At 41.2% G+C, this 13571-nt stretch overlaps 1 long non-coding RNA gene across 1 annotated transcript in view; it reads left to right on the plus strand.

Annotated features, from left to right (window-relative positions):
• Positions 1-12974, plus strand: part of LOC132658335 (uncharacterized) — a 30725-nt gene extending 17751 nt beyond the window's left edge. Inside the window, exon 2 of the long non-coding RNA XR_009597799.1 lies at positions 12413-12974. This is a non-coding gene — a long non-coding RNA (uncharacterized LOC132658335). The remainder of the gene's footprint in view (positions 1-12412) is intronic.
• Positions 12975-13571: the final 597 nt, after the last annotated feature.

Raw genomic sequence — 13571 nt, forward strand, 5'->3', positions numbered from 1 at the left:
CAAGACCATCCCCAAGGGAAAGAAATGCAAAAAAGCAAAATGGCTGTCTGGGGAGGCCTTACAAATAGCTGTGAAAAGAAGATAGGCGAAAAGCAAAGGAGAAAAGGAAAGATATAAGCATCTGAATAGCAAGAAGAGATAAGAAAGCCTTCCTCAGCAATCAGTGCAAAGAAATAGAGGAAAACAACAGAATGGGAAAGGCTAGAGATCTCTTCAAGAAAATTAGAAATACAAAGGAAATATTTCACACAAAGATGCGCTCGATAAAGGACAGAAATGGTATGGACCCAACAGAAGCAGAAGATATTAAGAAGAATTGGCAAGAATACACAGAAGAACTGTACAAAAAAGATCTTCATGACCAAGATAATCATTTTGGTGGGATCACTCACCTAAAGCCAGACATCCTGGAAGTGAAGTCAAGTGGGCCTTAGAAAGCATCACTATGAACAAAGCTAGTGGAGGTGATGGAATTCCAGTTGAGCTATTTCAAATCCTGAAAGATGATGCTGTGAAAGTGCTGCACTCAATATGCCAGCAAATTTGGAAACCTCAGCAGTGTCCACAGGACTGGAAAAGGTCATTTTCATCCCAATCCCAAAGAAAGGCAATGCCAAAGAATGCCCACACTACCACACAATTGCACTCATCTCACATGCTAGTAGAGTAATGCTCAAAATTCTGCAAGCCAGGCTTCAGCAATATGTGAACCGTGAAATTCCTGATGTTCAAGCTGGTTTTAGAAAAGGCACAGGAACCAGAAATCAAATTGCCAACATCTGCTGGATCATGGAAAAAGCAAGAGAGTTCCAGAAAAGCATCTATTTCTGCTTTATTGACTATGCCAAAGCCTTTGACTGTGTGGATCACAAGAAACTGTGGAAAATTCTGAAAGAGATGGGAATACCAGACATCTGACCTGCCTCTTGAGAAACCTATATGCAGGTCAGGAAGCAACAGTTAGAACTGGACATGGAACAACAGACTGGTTCCACATAGGAAAAGGAGTGCATCAAGGCTGTATATTGTCACCCTGCTTATTTCACTTGTATGCAGAGTACATCATGAGAAACGCCGGACTGGAAGAAACACAAGCTGGAGTCAAGATTGCCAGGAGAAATACCAATAACCTCAGATATGCAGATGACACCACCCTTATGGCAGAAAGTGAAGAGGAACTAAAAAGCCTCTTGATGAAAGTGAAAGAGGAGAGTGAAAAAGTTGGCTTAAAGCTCAACATTCAGAAAACGAAGATCATGGCATCTGGTCCCATCACTTTATGGGAAGTAGATGGAGAAACAGTGGGAGATTTTATTTTTCTGGGCTCCAAAATCACTGCAGATGGTGACTGCAGCCATGAAATTAAAAGACACTTACTACTTGGAAGAAAGGTTATGACCAACCTAGATAGTATATTGAAAAGCAGAGACATTACTTTGCCGACTAAGATCCGTCTGGTCAAGGCTATGGGTTTTCCAGTAGTCATATATGGATGTGAGAGTTGGACTGTGAAGTAAGCTGAGCGTCAAAGAATTGATGCTTTTGAAGTGTGGTGTTGGAGAAGACTCTTGAGAGTCCCTTGGACTGCAAGGAGATCCAACCAGTCCTTTCTGAAGGAGATCAACCCTGGGATTTCTTTGGAAGGACTGATGCTAAAGCTGAAGCTTCCAGTACTTTGGCCACCTCATGCAAAGAGTTGACTCATTGGAAAAGACTGTGATGCTGGGAGGGATTGGGGGCAGGAGGAAAAGGGGACGACAGAGGATGAGATGGCTGGATGGCATTACTGACTCGATGGATGTCTGAGTGAACTCCAGGAGTTGGTGATGGACAGGGAGGCCTGGCGTCTGCAATTCATGGGGTCACAAAGAGTGTGACACAGCTGAGCACCTGAACTGAACTGAACTGAACTGAAATATATCCTAAGCCTAGTGAAGGTATTTTTGAAACAATATAGCCATTCAGATTGAGACTTGAATCCACAGTCTTCTATTTAGAATCAACTCATCTGGTGTCTGGACTTACTGAGGCTCAGGTTCTTTGGTTGTGCTTTTCATTCTGGAGGCTGCTGGATTACAGTTCTTGCTTCTTCTGTCTTCCTTCTGGTGGATGAGAGTAAGGGGCTTGTGCAAGCCTCCTGATGGGAGGAACTGCTTGTGGGGAAATTTGGATCTTGCTCTGGTGGGCAGGACAGTAAAACTTTAATCCAATTGTCTGCTGGTGGGTGGGGCTGTACTCCTTCCTTGTTAGTTGTTTGGCCTCAGATGACCCAGTGGGAGTCTACAGGCTCTATGTGAGGGTTAATGGCGACCTCTAAGTGGACTTACTCCAACATGCACCTCCAAGGCCTGCTGCTGCCAGTGCCCCTGCCCCTGAGGGAGGCCACTGCCAACCTACGACTCAAACATTCACAGGTAGATCTGGCCTAGTGCTCTGTGGGGTCACTGCTCCCCTGGGTTCTGGCACACACAAGGTTTTGTTTGTGCCCTCCAACAGTGGAGTCTCTGTTTCCCCCAGTACTGGGGAAGTCCTGTAAGCAAATCCCACTGCTGCTGCTGCTGCTGCTGCTGCTGCTGCTAAGTCGCTTCAGTCGTGTCCGACTCTGTGTGACCCATAGACGACAGCCCACTAGGCGCCCCCATCCCTGGGATTCTCTAAGCAAGAACACTGGAATGGGTTGCCATTTCCTTCTCCAATGCATGAAAGTGAAAAGTGGAAGTGAAAAGTGAAAGTGAAGTCACTCAGTCATGTCTGATTCCTAGCGACCCCATGGACTGCAGCCTACCAGGCTCCTCCATCCATGGGATTTTCCAGGCAAGAGTACTGGAGTGAGTTGCCATTGCCTTCTCCACAAATCCCACTGGCCTTCGAATTCAGATCACTGGGGATTCCCAGTTCCTTTGCCAGATCCCCAGGCTGCGAAGCCTGATGTAGGTCCAAGAACCTTCACAAAAGTACAAGAACTTCTTTGGTATTATCGTTCTCCAGAATGTGGGCCACCAGCCCAGCAGGTATGAGATTTGATTTGATTGTGATGGTACCCCTCCTATAGCTCCTTGGGGCTTCTTCTTTGTCCTTGGACTCGGGGTATCATTTTTTGGTGGGTTCCAGTGTCCTCCTGATGATGGATGTTCAACAGCTAGTTATAATTTCGGTGTTCTCGTGGGTGAAGATAAGCGCACATCCTTCTACTCTGCCGTCTTGAACCTGTCTTTCAGTTCTTAGTCAGCTTCTCTACAGGAAGAACAAGGAGATTGCTAAGGATGCCTTTGCATGCTTGTCCTATCTCCCCATGGGATGGTGGGAAGAGTGCTTTGCTCTGTTTCTCAAGCTGTCTGAGTCAGTTCTGGCTTCTATAACAAAAACACTGTAAACTGGGCGACTTAAACAGCAGAGATTTCTTTCTCACAGTTCTGGAGGCTGGAAAGTCCAAAATCAAGGTGCTGGGCAATTTAATGTTTGGCGAGAGCTCTCCTCCTAGTTATATGGTAGATAAAGAGAGAGAAACTGAACTTATTTGTGTCTCTTCTTATTCAGGCACTAATTCCATCATGAGGATCAAGCTTCATGACCTAACTACTTCCCAGGGTCACACATCTCAAGCCATCACATTAAGGATTAGGGCTTCAACATGATAAATTTGTGGGGGACATAGTGCAAAGCATACACCAAGTGAAGGTCTTTAAAAGAACCACTTATAGAGACTGGGGTGTCTTGCATGAAGGATTATGACATCTCACCACCACTACACTCTCCCCACCATCCCCCACCCCCAGACAGCTGATGCCAACTAAGCTGGAGCAACTCCAGGCCTCACAGTGGCATTGCCCTGAGGGGAGTTTCCAAAAATGAACTAGAGTTTCCTGGATTTGTGGGGAGGTGAACTCATGTAACTCAGATTGGGACTTGAACCCAAATGGCCAGGACTTGAATCTGGCCAAAACCCACAGTGTTCCAATTGAGATCATACACCTTGTCTCAGGAATTAATGAAGCTCAGGTTCTTAATCTTTCATTGCAGAAAGAATTCAGTGAGAGACAAAGTGACAGGTAAGAAGTGGATTTATTTAGACAGAAACACACACCACAGACAGTGTATGGGCCATCTCAGATGAGAGTGGCCTCAGAATATGGTGCAGTTAGCTTTTATGAGTTGGGTAATCCCAAAGGCTAATGACTGGGAGAATTGTTCCAACCACTGTGGGCAAGGGGCAGAAATTTCCAGGAACTGACTTGACTCTATGTCAAGAACTTTTATCACTTATATAACACCATCTAATGGACCATTTATGTTATTATTTCCAAGAAAATGTCTTTAAACAATGGTTCCCTGGTGGCTCAGATGGTAAAGAATCTGCCTGCATTGTGGGAGGCCTCGGTTCAATCCCTGGGTCAAGAAGATCCCCTGGAGAAGAGAATGGCAACCTACTCCAGTATTCTTGCCTGGAGAATCGCATGGACAGAGGAGCCTGGCAGGCTATACAGTCCATGGGTTCGTGAAGAGTTCCTCCCAACTGAGAGTAACATACATACACAAATACTATGGAGTTTGTTCTCATTTGAGGTACAAAGGGGCTTTTTTCCTATATACATAAACTAGAGAATAATATTAAGAAATAAAAATATTGCTCTAAATTTTAAGTTAACAAAGGCAAGAACATATTCCTAAGCCTTCACTGTTCAACATACTATGTATGCTATTGAAATTTATAGTAAAATTAAGCTAAAGCTTAAAAAATGAAAGTAAGGTAGAACTACTAAAATAAGTTAGAAAAACAAGACTGGGAGGTGACTGTGTTTCAGATCATGAACTCGTTATTGCAAAATTCAGACTAAAATTGAAGAAAGTAGTAATAACCACTAGGCCATTGATTATACGGTAGAAGTGACAACTAGATTCAAGGGATTCGATCTGATAGACAGAGTGCCTGAAGAACTATGGACAGGAGTTTGTAACATTGCACAGGAGGCAATGATCAAGACCATTCCCAAGAAAAAGAAATGCAAAAAGGCACAATGGTTGTCTGAGAAGGGCTTAAAAATTGCTGAGAAAAGAAGAGAAGCGAACGGCAAAGGAGAAAAGGAAAGATATACGTGTCAGAATGCAGAGTTCCAGAGACTAGAGAGGAGAGATAAGAAAGCCTTCCTCAGTGATCGATGCAAAATAAGTAGAGAAAAACAATAGAATGGGAAAGACTAGAGCTCTCTTCAAGAAAATTAGAGATACTAAGGGAACATTTCATACAAAGAGGAGCACAATAAAGGACAGAAATGGTGTGGACCTAACAGAAGTAGAAAATACTAAGAGGTGGCAAGAATACACGGAAGAACTGCACAAAAAAGATACTCATGACCCAGATAACCACAATGGTGTGATCACTCACCTGGAGCCAGACAACCTGGAATGCAAAGTCAAGTGAGCCTTAGGAAGCATCACTATGAACAGAGCTAGTGGAGGTGATGGAATTCCAGTTGAGCTATTTCAAATCTTAAAAGATGATGCTGTGAAGGTGCTGCACTCAATATGCCAGCAAATTTGGAAAACACAGCAGCGGCCACAAGACTGGAAAAGGTCAGTTTTTGTTTCAGTCCCAAAGAAAGGCAATGCCAAAGAATGGTCAAACAATTGAATTGCGCTCATCTCACGCCCTAGCAAAGTAATGCTTAAAATTCTCCAAGCCAGGCTCAACAGTATGTGAACCTTGGACTTCCAGATGTTCAAGCTGGATTTCAAAAAGGCAGAGGAACAAGAGATCAAATTGCCAACATCTGCTGGATCATAGAAAAAGCAAGAGAGTTGGCAGAATACAAATAACTAAAGAACCTCTTGACAAAAGAGTAAGAGAGTGAAAAAGTTGGCTTAAAACTCAATATTCAAAAAACTAAGATCATGGCATTCAGTCCCATCACTTCATGGCAAATAGATGGGGAAACAATGGAAACAATGAGAGAAGTTCTTTTCTTGGGCTCCAGAATCACTGCAGATGGTGACTGCAGCCATGAAATTAAGACACTTGCTCCTTGGAAGAAACGCTATGACCAAACTAGACAGCATATTAAAAAGCAGAGACATTACTTTGCCAACAAAGGCCTGTCTAGTCAAAGCTATGGTTTTTCCAGTAGTCATGTCTGGATGTGAGAGTTGGACTATAAAGAAAGGTGAGCGCTGAAGAATTGATGCTTTTGAAGTGTGGTGTTGGAGAAGACTCTTGAGAGTCCCTTGGACTGCAAGGAGATCCAACCAGTCCATCCTAAAGGAGATCAGTCCTGAATATTCATTGGAAGAACTGATGCTAAAGCTGAAACTAGCTCCAATATTTTGGCCACATGATGCAAAGAACTGACTCATTGCAAAAGACCCAGATGCTGGGAAAGATTGAAGGCAGGAGTAGAAGAGGGTGACAGAGGATGAGATGTTTGGATGGCATCACCAACTCAATGGACATGAGTTTGAGCAAGCTCTGGGAGTTGGTGATGGACAGGGAAGCCTGGGTGCTGCAGTCCATGGGGTATCGAAGAGTTGGACATGACTGAGCTACTGAACTGACCATATGATCCAGCAATTCTAATTCTGATCATTAATCCAAAGGAAATTAAATAACTATCTCTAAAAGATAATGCACCTTTTTGTTCATCGTAGCATTATTCATAGTAGCCATGACATGGGAACAACCTACATACCCGTCAATGAATGAATGGGTAAAGAAGATGTGGTGTATATGTATAGATAATGGAATATTATTCAGCAATAAAAAAGAAGGAAATCTGCCAGTTGACGCAACATGGATGGAGGGCATTATGCTAAGTGAAATGGAGAAAAACAAATACTATATGATATTCTTTATATGTGGAATCCTAAACAATAAAAAAAAGAACAAACACAAAAAACTTCTTACAGGGAACAGATTTGTGGTTACCAAAGGCAGGGAGTGGGAGGGGTAGGCAAAACGGGTGAAGGTGGTTAAAAGTTAGACTTTCAGTTTTAAGATACATAAGTCCTAGGGATGTAAGGTACAGCATACCGGCTCTGGTGAATTAGGCTCTCTTGTACATCTGGCTGATACTAAGACAGTGGATCTTGACGTTCTCGTTGTATGAAAACAATTGTAACTATGTGGTGATGGATGCTAAATCAATTTTTGTGGTAATCATTTCACAATACATACATATGTCAAGTCATTATGCTGTACACCTAAAACATCATGTTACGTGTCCCTTATATTTCAATTTAAAGAAATGCATTTTTAAAACATAAGTGTCTTGGTCACACTTGCCATTTCACTAGCCACATGTGGCTAGTGGGTACTACATTGGACTGTGTAGTTATGGAATGTTTTCATCACTTCCGAAAGTTCAGTAAGACAATGCTGTTTTAGAGTTTCAGAGACAACCGTTTTTGACACTGAGAAAACATTCCCGTCTCCTCTGCATGACTAGATTCTTAATATTTTAATCTTCAGTGAATTTGAGCTTTTATAAAGTATGAAGATACCTGATATCAGAAGCTTGTAAGAACAGAATATTATTTCTCATTTTAGAGGCAGGCCAAGTTCCTCTGATAACTCTATTTTTAAACAGCCTAACTAGGCCAAAAGACAGGCAGAAATCCAAAGTTGCAAAACTTTTTCCTAGAAGCCTGAATGCCTTTCAGATTGCTTACAGACCATAAAAATTCAGCACTGGGAGGTTCAAAATGTTGAGTTAGTGACCTCATGCATTCAACTTTTTCTCAGAAGCTTTCATGGCTTCTTTTCTAAGCATACAATGCACTTCTTTGTATCACATTCTTTTCCCATATTTGTAACTTTCACTTCCCTTTTATGTGATACATAATTTAATGTAATGTAATAAGGTTGTATTATTTACTGATGTGGATACATATTTATGTGAATTTTAAAGGAAAGAGAACTTTTAGGAACATTTTTGGAATTCTGTCATCTTAAAAGCTGATAAGGGACTTCCCTGATTATACAGTGGTTAAGAATCCACCTGCCAATGCAGGGGACATGGGTTCGATCCCTGGTCCAGGGAGATTTCACATGCCTTGGAGCAGCTAAGCCCAAGCACCACAACTACTGGAGCTTGTGTGTCCCAGAGCCCACATACCACAACTACTGAGCCCATGTGCAGCAACTCCCGAAGCTCACACTCCCCAGCAAGAAAAGTCACTGCAATGAGAAGCCCGCAGATCACAACAAAGGCTAGCTCCCACTTACTGTGATTAGAGAAAGCCCACATGAAGCAACTCAGTGCAACCAAAAACAAAACAAATGAAAAAATTGTATGTTTTTAAAAGCTGATAAAACTAGAGTTTTTTATTTGCTTAAAACGAGAAAAATTACGAGTTTTGAAAACTTTAAAGTTCATTATACAGCCCTTCTTCTCACACCAAAGAACAAGCTGAAAAAATCAGATTTTAAATTTTCTCTAAATTCGTCCTCTGAAAGACTTAAGAGAACAGGGTCATCAAAAAACACATGTGTTGTCTGTTGACATGTTCAAACTCAGAAATTTTATCCAATGTTTAGTCAGAATATGTTATGATATCTGCCTAGAGTGGGAAAATCTGTTTAACCTATAAAGTCTTATTATGGCTTTTTAAAATAAAACTGTCAGTGGATTATAGGGAGACTGAGAAGGCGTAGCTTCTTTACAAGCAATATGGCCACCAACACAGAGCCTTATATCATCTTGGAGCACTGAAGCCCACAGGGAAACACACTGACTAGAGAATTCTATATATGCGATGTGTATTGTGGCTACCACTGTACGGCTCTGGCACCAAATTTCTGAAAATAAATTATTATGATGAAAAATGTTTTCATATATGCAGAATTTTTTTAACTCTTAAGAACCTTTTTTAAATGGAAATTGATTATTCATACATGGCCCCTAACCCTTTCTTACAATTAAAGGAAGACAGAGAGACTGACTTTGGAAAACTAATGGATAATGCTCAACAAATTATGAAAAGTTTATTAACTTTCTAAAGTTTACTGCAGTCCTCTTAGAATTATCCCAGACATAGCATGGGTTTATGTAAAATAAACCACCAATGATATTAGAAACCAGAGAAAGGAAAGAGTATCAAAGATTTGGATTGAAATGAACTGTCAAGATTTTGAATTTCCAGGAAGGGCAACATTGCAGTGAATTCTAAATGAAGTCGGCAGGGAGAGAAGGTGTCAGAAATGACAGGGTTTTGTAAGAATGCAAAATGCTGTCTTCAGTGCTTTTTAGACTTTAGAGGGCATAAGAATAAAATCTTCCCAGAATGCAGCTTTTAATAGACTAAGTCTAGACTAGAGCCCGAGATTCTCCATTTCTAACAGACTCCCAACAAAGGTCCATCTATTCAAAGCTATGGTTTTTCCAATAGACATGTACAGATGTGGCATTTGAATCATAAAGAAGGCTGAGCACCAAAGAACTGATGCTTTCCAACCACGGTGTTGGAGAAGACACTTGAGAGTCCCTTGGACTGCAAGGAGATCAAACCACTCAATCTAAAGGAAATCAACCCTGAATATTCATTGGAAAGAGTGGTGTTGAAGTGGAAGCTCCAATACTTTGGCCCCCTGATGCAAAGAGCCAACTCATTGGAAAAGACCCTGATGCTGAGAAAGATTGAAGGCATGAGGAGAAAGGGGTGACAGAGGAGGAGATGATTGGATGGCATCACAGACTCAATGGACATGAGTTTCAGCAAACTCTGACAGATGGTGAAGGACAGGAAAGCCTGGCGTGATGCAGTCCACAGAGTCTAACACGACAGAGCGACAGGACAACAGAATCCCAGGTAATCCAATGCCTCGTTTCCATAGACATCATTTTGAGTAACAGAGAAAGTTGTGATAGATTCAGCTATCACAATCAACAAAGAACTGACGTTTATATCGATGCTTTGTTGTCTAAGCCCAGTCCTCATATATTCTGCATCATTCGATTTTAAACAAATAAAACAGGATTCTGTATCTGCTCTTATATCACCTCATATCTTCTATATTGCCTTTCCCAAACTGAATCCAATTAGATACGCCAGCAATAAAAATGTGCCACACTCAAAGAGGTTTAGAAAATGTTAAGTTAAGCAGTTAGATAAGCTCCTTAACTACTACAGGACTTTGAGAGCCTTTAACCCAAATGTACATTATGCATCTTCAAGAAAGAGAATTGATCGCACATAATGCTTTCTTAGTAAACTTATTCATACTTACTGGAGTAGCTTTCAAACTGTGAATAGTAAGGTTTTGAATACAAGTTCTGAGGTCTCCTTGGTTCTTAACGTTTACAGATACTGCTTTGCTCAGCCCAAGTGATGACCTACACTTAACTGAAAGTTGCTGATAAGAGTTTTCAAAGATGACTAAGGTATCAGGTTAAAAATAATGATTATCTTTGGACCAATCAGGACAATCTTTGCAATCAATCAGATGAGGTTCAGCAAGGAGTGACTTCTGTATTAAACACCAGAAGACATGTTATAGAATTAGGTGTTACCATTTCGTACATTACAACAGAGCTCCTATAATCTGTTAAGAAATGACAGTGGCAAACAGGACAGGCCAGTCTTCTGTGTACTGAACAGAAATAGAACAACATGAAAACTAAGGCGAGAAAGTGCTCAATTCAGGGATACGGTTTACTCAGAAAATTTTCCAATAGTGCTGCATAGCACCTTGCAATCATTGCCTTTGGGAGTCTGATGTACGGGGTGTACTCATGTACACCCGTGGCTGATTCATGTCAATGTATGGCAAAACCAATACAGTATTGTAAAGCAAAATAAAGTAAAAATAAATTTAAAAAAAAAAAAAAAGAAAGAAATATGGGGAGTCTGATCTCACTCCTGCCCACTATGATGACTGGATAAGAAGCTTCTAGCTATATAAAGCATGTGAAGTTCAAAGCTCCAAGAAATACTTCGACCTTTCCTTGGACTGGTCATGCTGAAATAAATGGTAGACTGAGAGTTTGCCTACAACTAATGGACCCAGGGTGCTGACGGGTCCCTCCCTCCTGTGAATTCTGAGTGTATAATGAGCTTCCTTTTAACATAAAAAATGAATAGAGGTTTAACCAAATTGGCTTTATATTTTATACATATGTAGAATTTCATGCCTTCAAACTTCAGGCAAAAGTAGCAAATACACTCTCATGGCAGCTAATGAGGCTCCTTGGTAAAAAAGTTTCATCTCATAGGGGACTAGAATATGATGGTTCTCAGCATTTGACTGCATTAGAATCACCCAGAAAGCTTGTCAAAACACAGATTACTGCAACTCATCCTGGATTTTCTGATTCAGCAGGACTGGGATAGTGCCTGAGGATTTACATTTATCACAAAATCTCAGATGGTGCTGCTGCTTTGAAGAGGGCATATGCAGGTCAGGAAGCAACAGTTAGAACTGGACATGGAACAACAGACTGGTTCCACATAGGAAAAGGAGTACATCAAGGCTGTATATCGTCACCCTGCTTATTTAACTTCTATGCAGAGTACATCATGAGAAATGTTGGGCTGGAAGAAGCACAAGCTGGAATCAAGATTGCCGGGAGAAATATTAATAACCTCAGATATGCAGATGACACCACCCTTATGGCAGAAAGTGAAGAGGAACTAAAAAGCCTCTTGATGAAAGTGAAAGAGGAGAGTGAAAATGTTGGCTTAAAGCTCAACATTCAGAAAATGAAGATCATGGCATCTGGTCCCATCATTTCATGGGAAGTAGATGGGGAAACAGTGGAAACAGTGTCAGACTTTATTTTTCTGGGCTCCAAAATCACTGCAGACGGTGACTGCAGCCATGAAATTAAACGACACTTACTCCTTGGAAGGAAAGTTATGACCAACCTAGATAGCATATTTAAAAGCAGAGACATTACTTTGCCAACTAAGGTCCGTCTAGTCAAGGCTATGATTTTTCCTGTGGTCATGTATGGATGTGAGAGTTGGACTGTGAAGAAGGCTGAGCACTGAAGAATTGATGCTTTTGAAGTGTGGTGTTGGAGAAGACTCTTGAGAGTCCCTTGGACTGCAAGGAGATCCAACCAGTCCATTCTGAAGGAAATCAGCCCTGGGATTTCTTTGGAAGGACTGATGCTAAAGCTGAAACTCCAGTACTTTGGCCACCTCATGCAAAGAGTTGACTCATTGGAGAAGACTTTGATGCCGGGAGGGATTGGGGGCAGGAGGAGAAGGGGACAACAGAGGATGAGATGGCTGGATGGCATCACTGACTCAATGGATGTGAGTCTGAGTGAACTCCGGGAGTTGGTGATGGACAGGGAGGCCTGGCGTGCTGCAATTCATGGGGTCGAAAAGAGTCAGCCACGACTGAGCAACCGAACTGAACTGAACAGGAAGGGAAAAAGCCTTACTGATCAGCTGAAGCATCTCCTTTTCCTTACAGATGCAGAATCTGAGGCACACATAAGAAGTCAACACCCAAGCCGGGGTCAGAAACAGTCCTTTTGACTACCAGTCACGTGGGCCATCCTTGGAGTACATCCCAGATCGCCTCCACTGCTTCAGTCTTGTGCAGTTTCTCAGAATGTCACACACCTCCTCCCTACACACTCCTCCTCTCCATTCCTGAATCAGAAAAAAATTGTGAAAGACTTTGATGTGAGCAAAAAAAAAAAAAAAACTCACTGGGTGTCCTGTCTCTCTACCCTTCTGGTCTGTCTTTGCTTTTTAATGTCTTTCAGCTATTTTATGACTCTAAAAATTGTGGAAAACTATAATGATGCAAATGATTCTTGTCTGTAGAAATGCACGTGAACTGGGACTTTTGAAATAGAACTGAGCGTTGGGTGTTAACCAGGCATGTATCTCTTTGTAAAACTATTTCAGCATTCTCAATTGCCTGTATGTATATGTATGTGTTTCTTTTAATTCTCTCTTGAATCTGTAACATCTTACTGAGTCCCACATTAAGTAATGAGTTAAATAAAATCCTTGGCATTAGTTCATTTACTATTTTGTATAATTTGTCTATCACACTTTACATTTTTTAAAATTATCTTTTAACATCCTAAAAAAGAAGAGTGCTTCTTGAATGACAGATTAAGGGTCTTCAAAAATCTGCTCCTTCATGAAAAGCAATAAAAGGAGTGGCAAAAATTGTCCAAATTAACTTTTTCTTGGAGTTTGGAAATTAACTAAAGGATTGCAAAATTTCAAGGAGTGTTTATCAAGAAAAATTGCTGAATTTTGGTAAGAGAAGCTAGCTGCTTTGTGGCATTTTTAAGTTGACCTAATCCCATCTTCCTCTTCACATCTCCATGGTAGCCTTGAAAACAAAAGACCTCGCAATTATGGTAGTTGTACAAACTAGCAGTCTAACAACCACTGGAGAGGACAGAATGAATTTGGAACTTCCCCAAAGCCCCATAAGGGCTCAGCTTTAACCACTGTGGAGGCTCATTGAAAATCCCCATTCTCAGGGTTTATCTTTATTTAACCTGACTCAGAACCTGCTCTGTGCCAACAGCCCCATCTCTAGGTAATTTGCTAGAAAAGAAAAATCAGTGAGAATATTTCAGCACCTAAGATGATGTTACTAAGTT

Source organism: Ovis aries, chromosome 1, assembly GCF_016772045.2.
Source record: "Ovis aries strain OAR_USU_Benz2616 breed Rambouillet chromosome 1, ARS-UI_Ramb_v3.0, whole genome shotgun sequence".
Taxonomy (NCBI): Eukaryota; Metazoa; Chordata; class Mammalia; order Artiodactyla; family Bovidae; genus Ovis; species Ovis aries.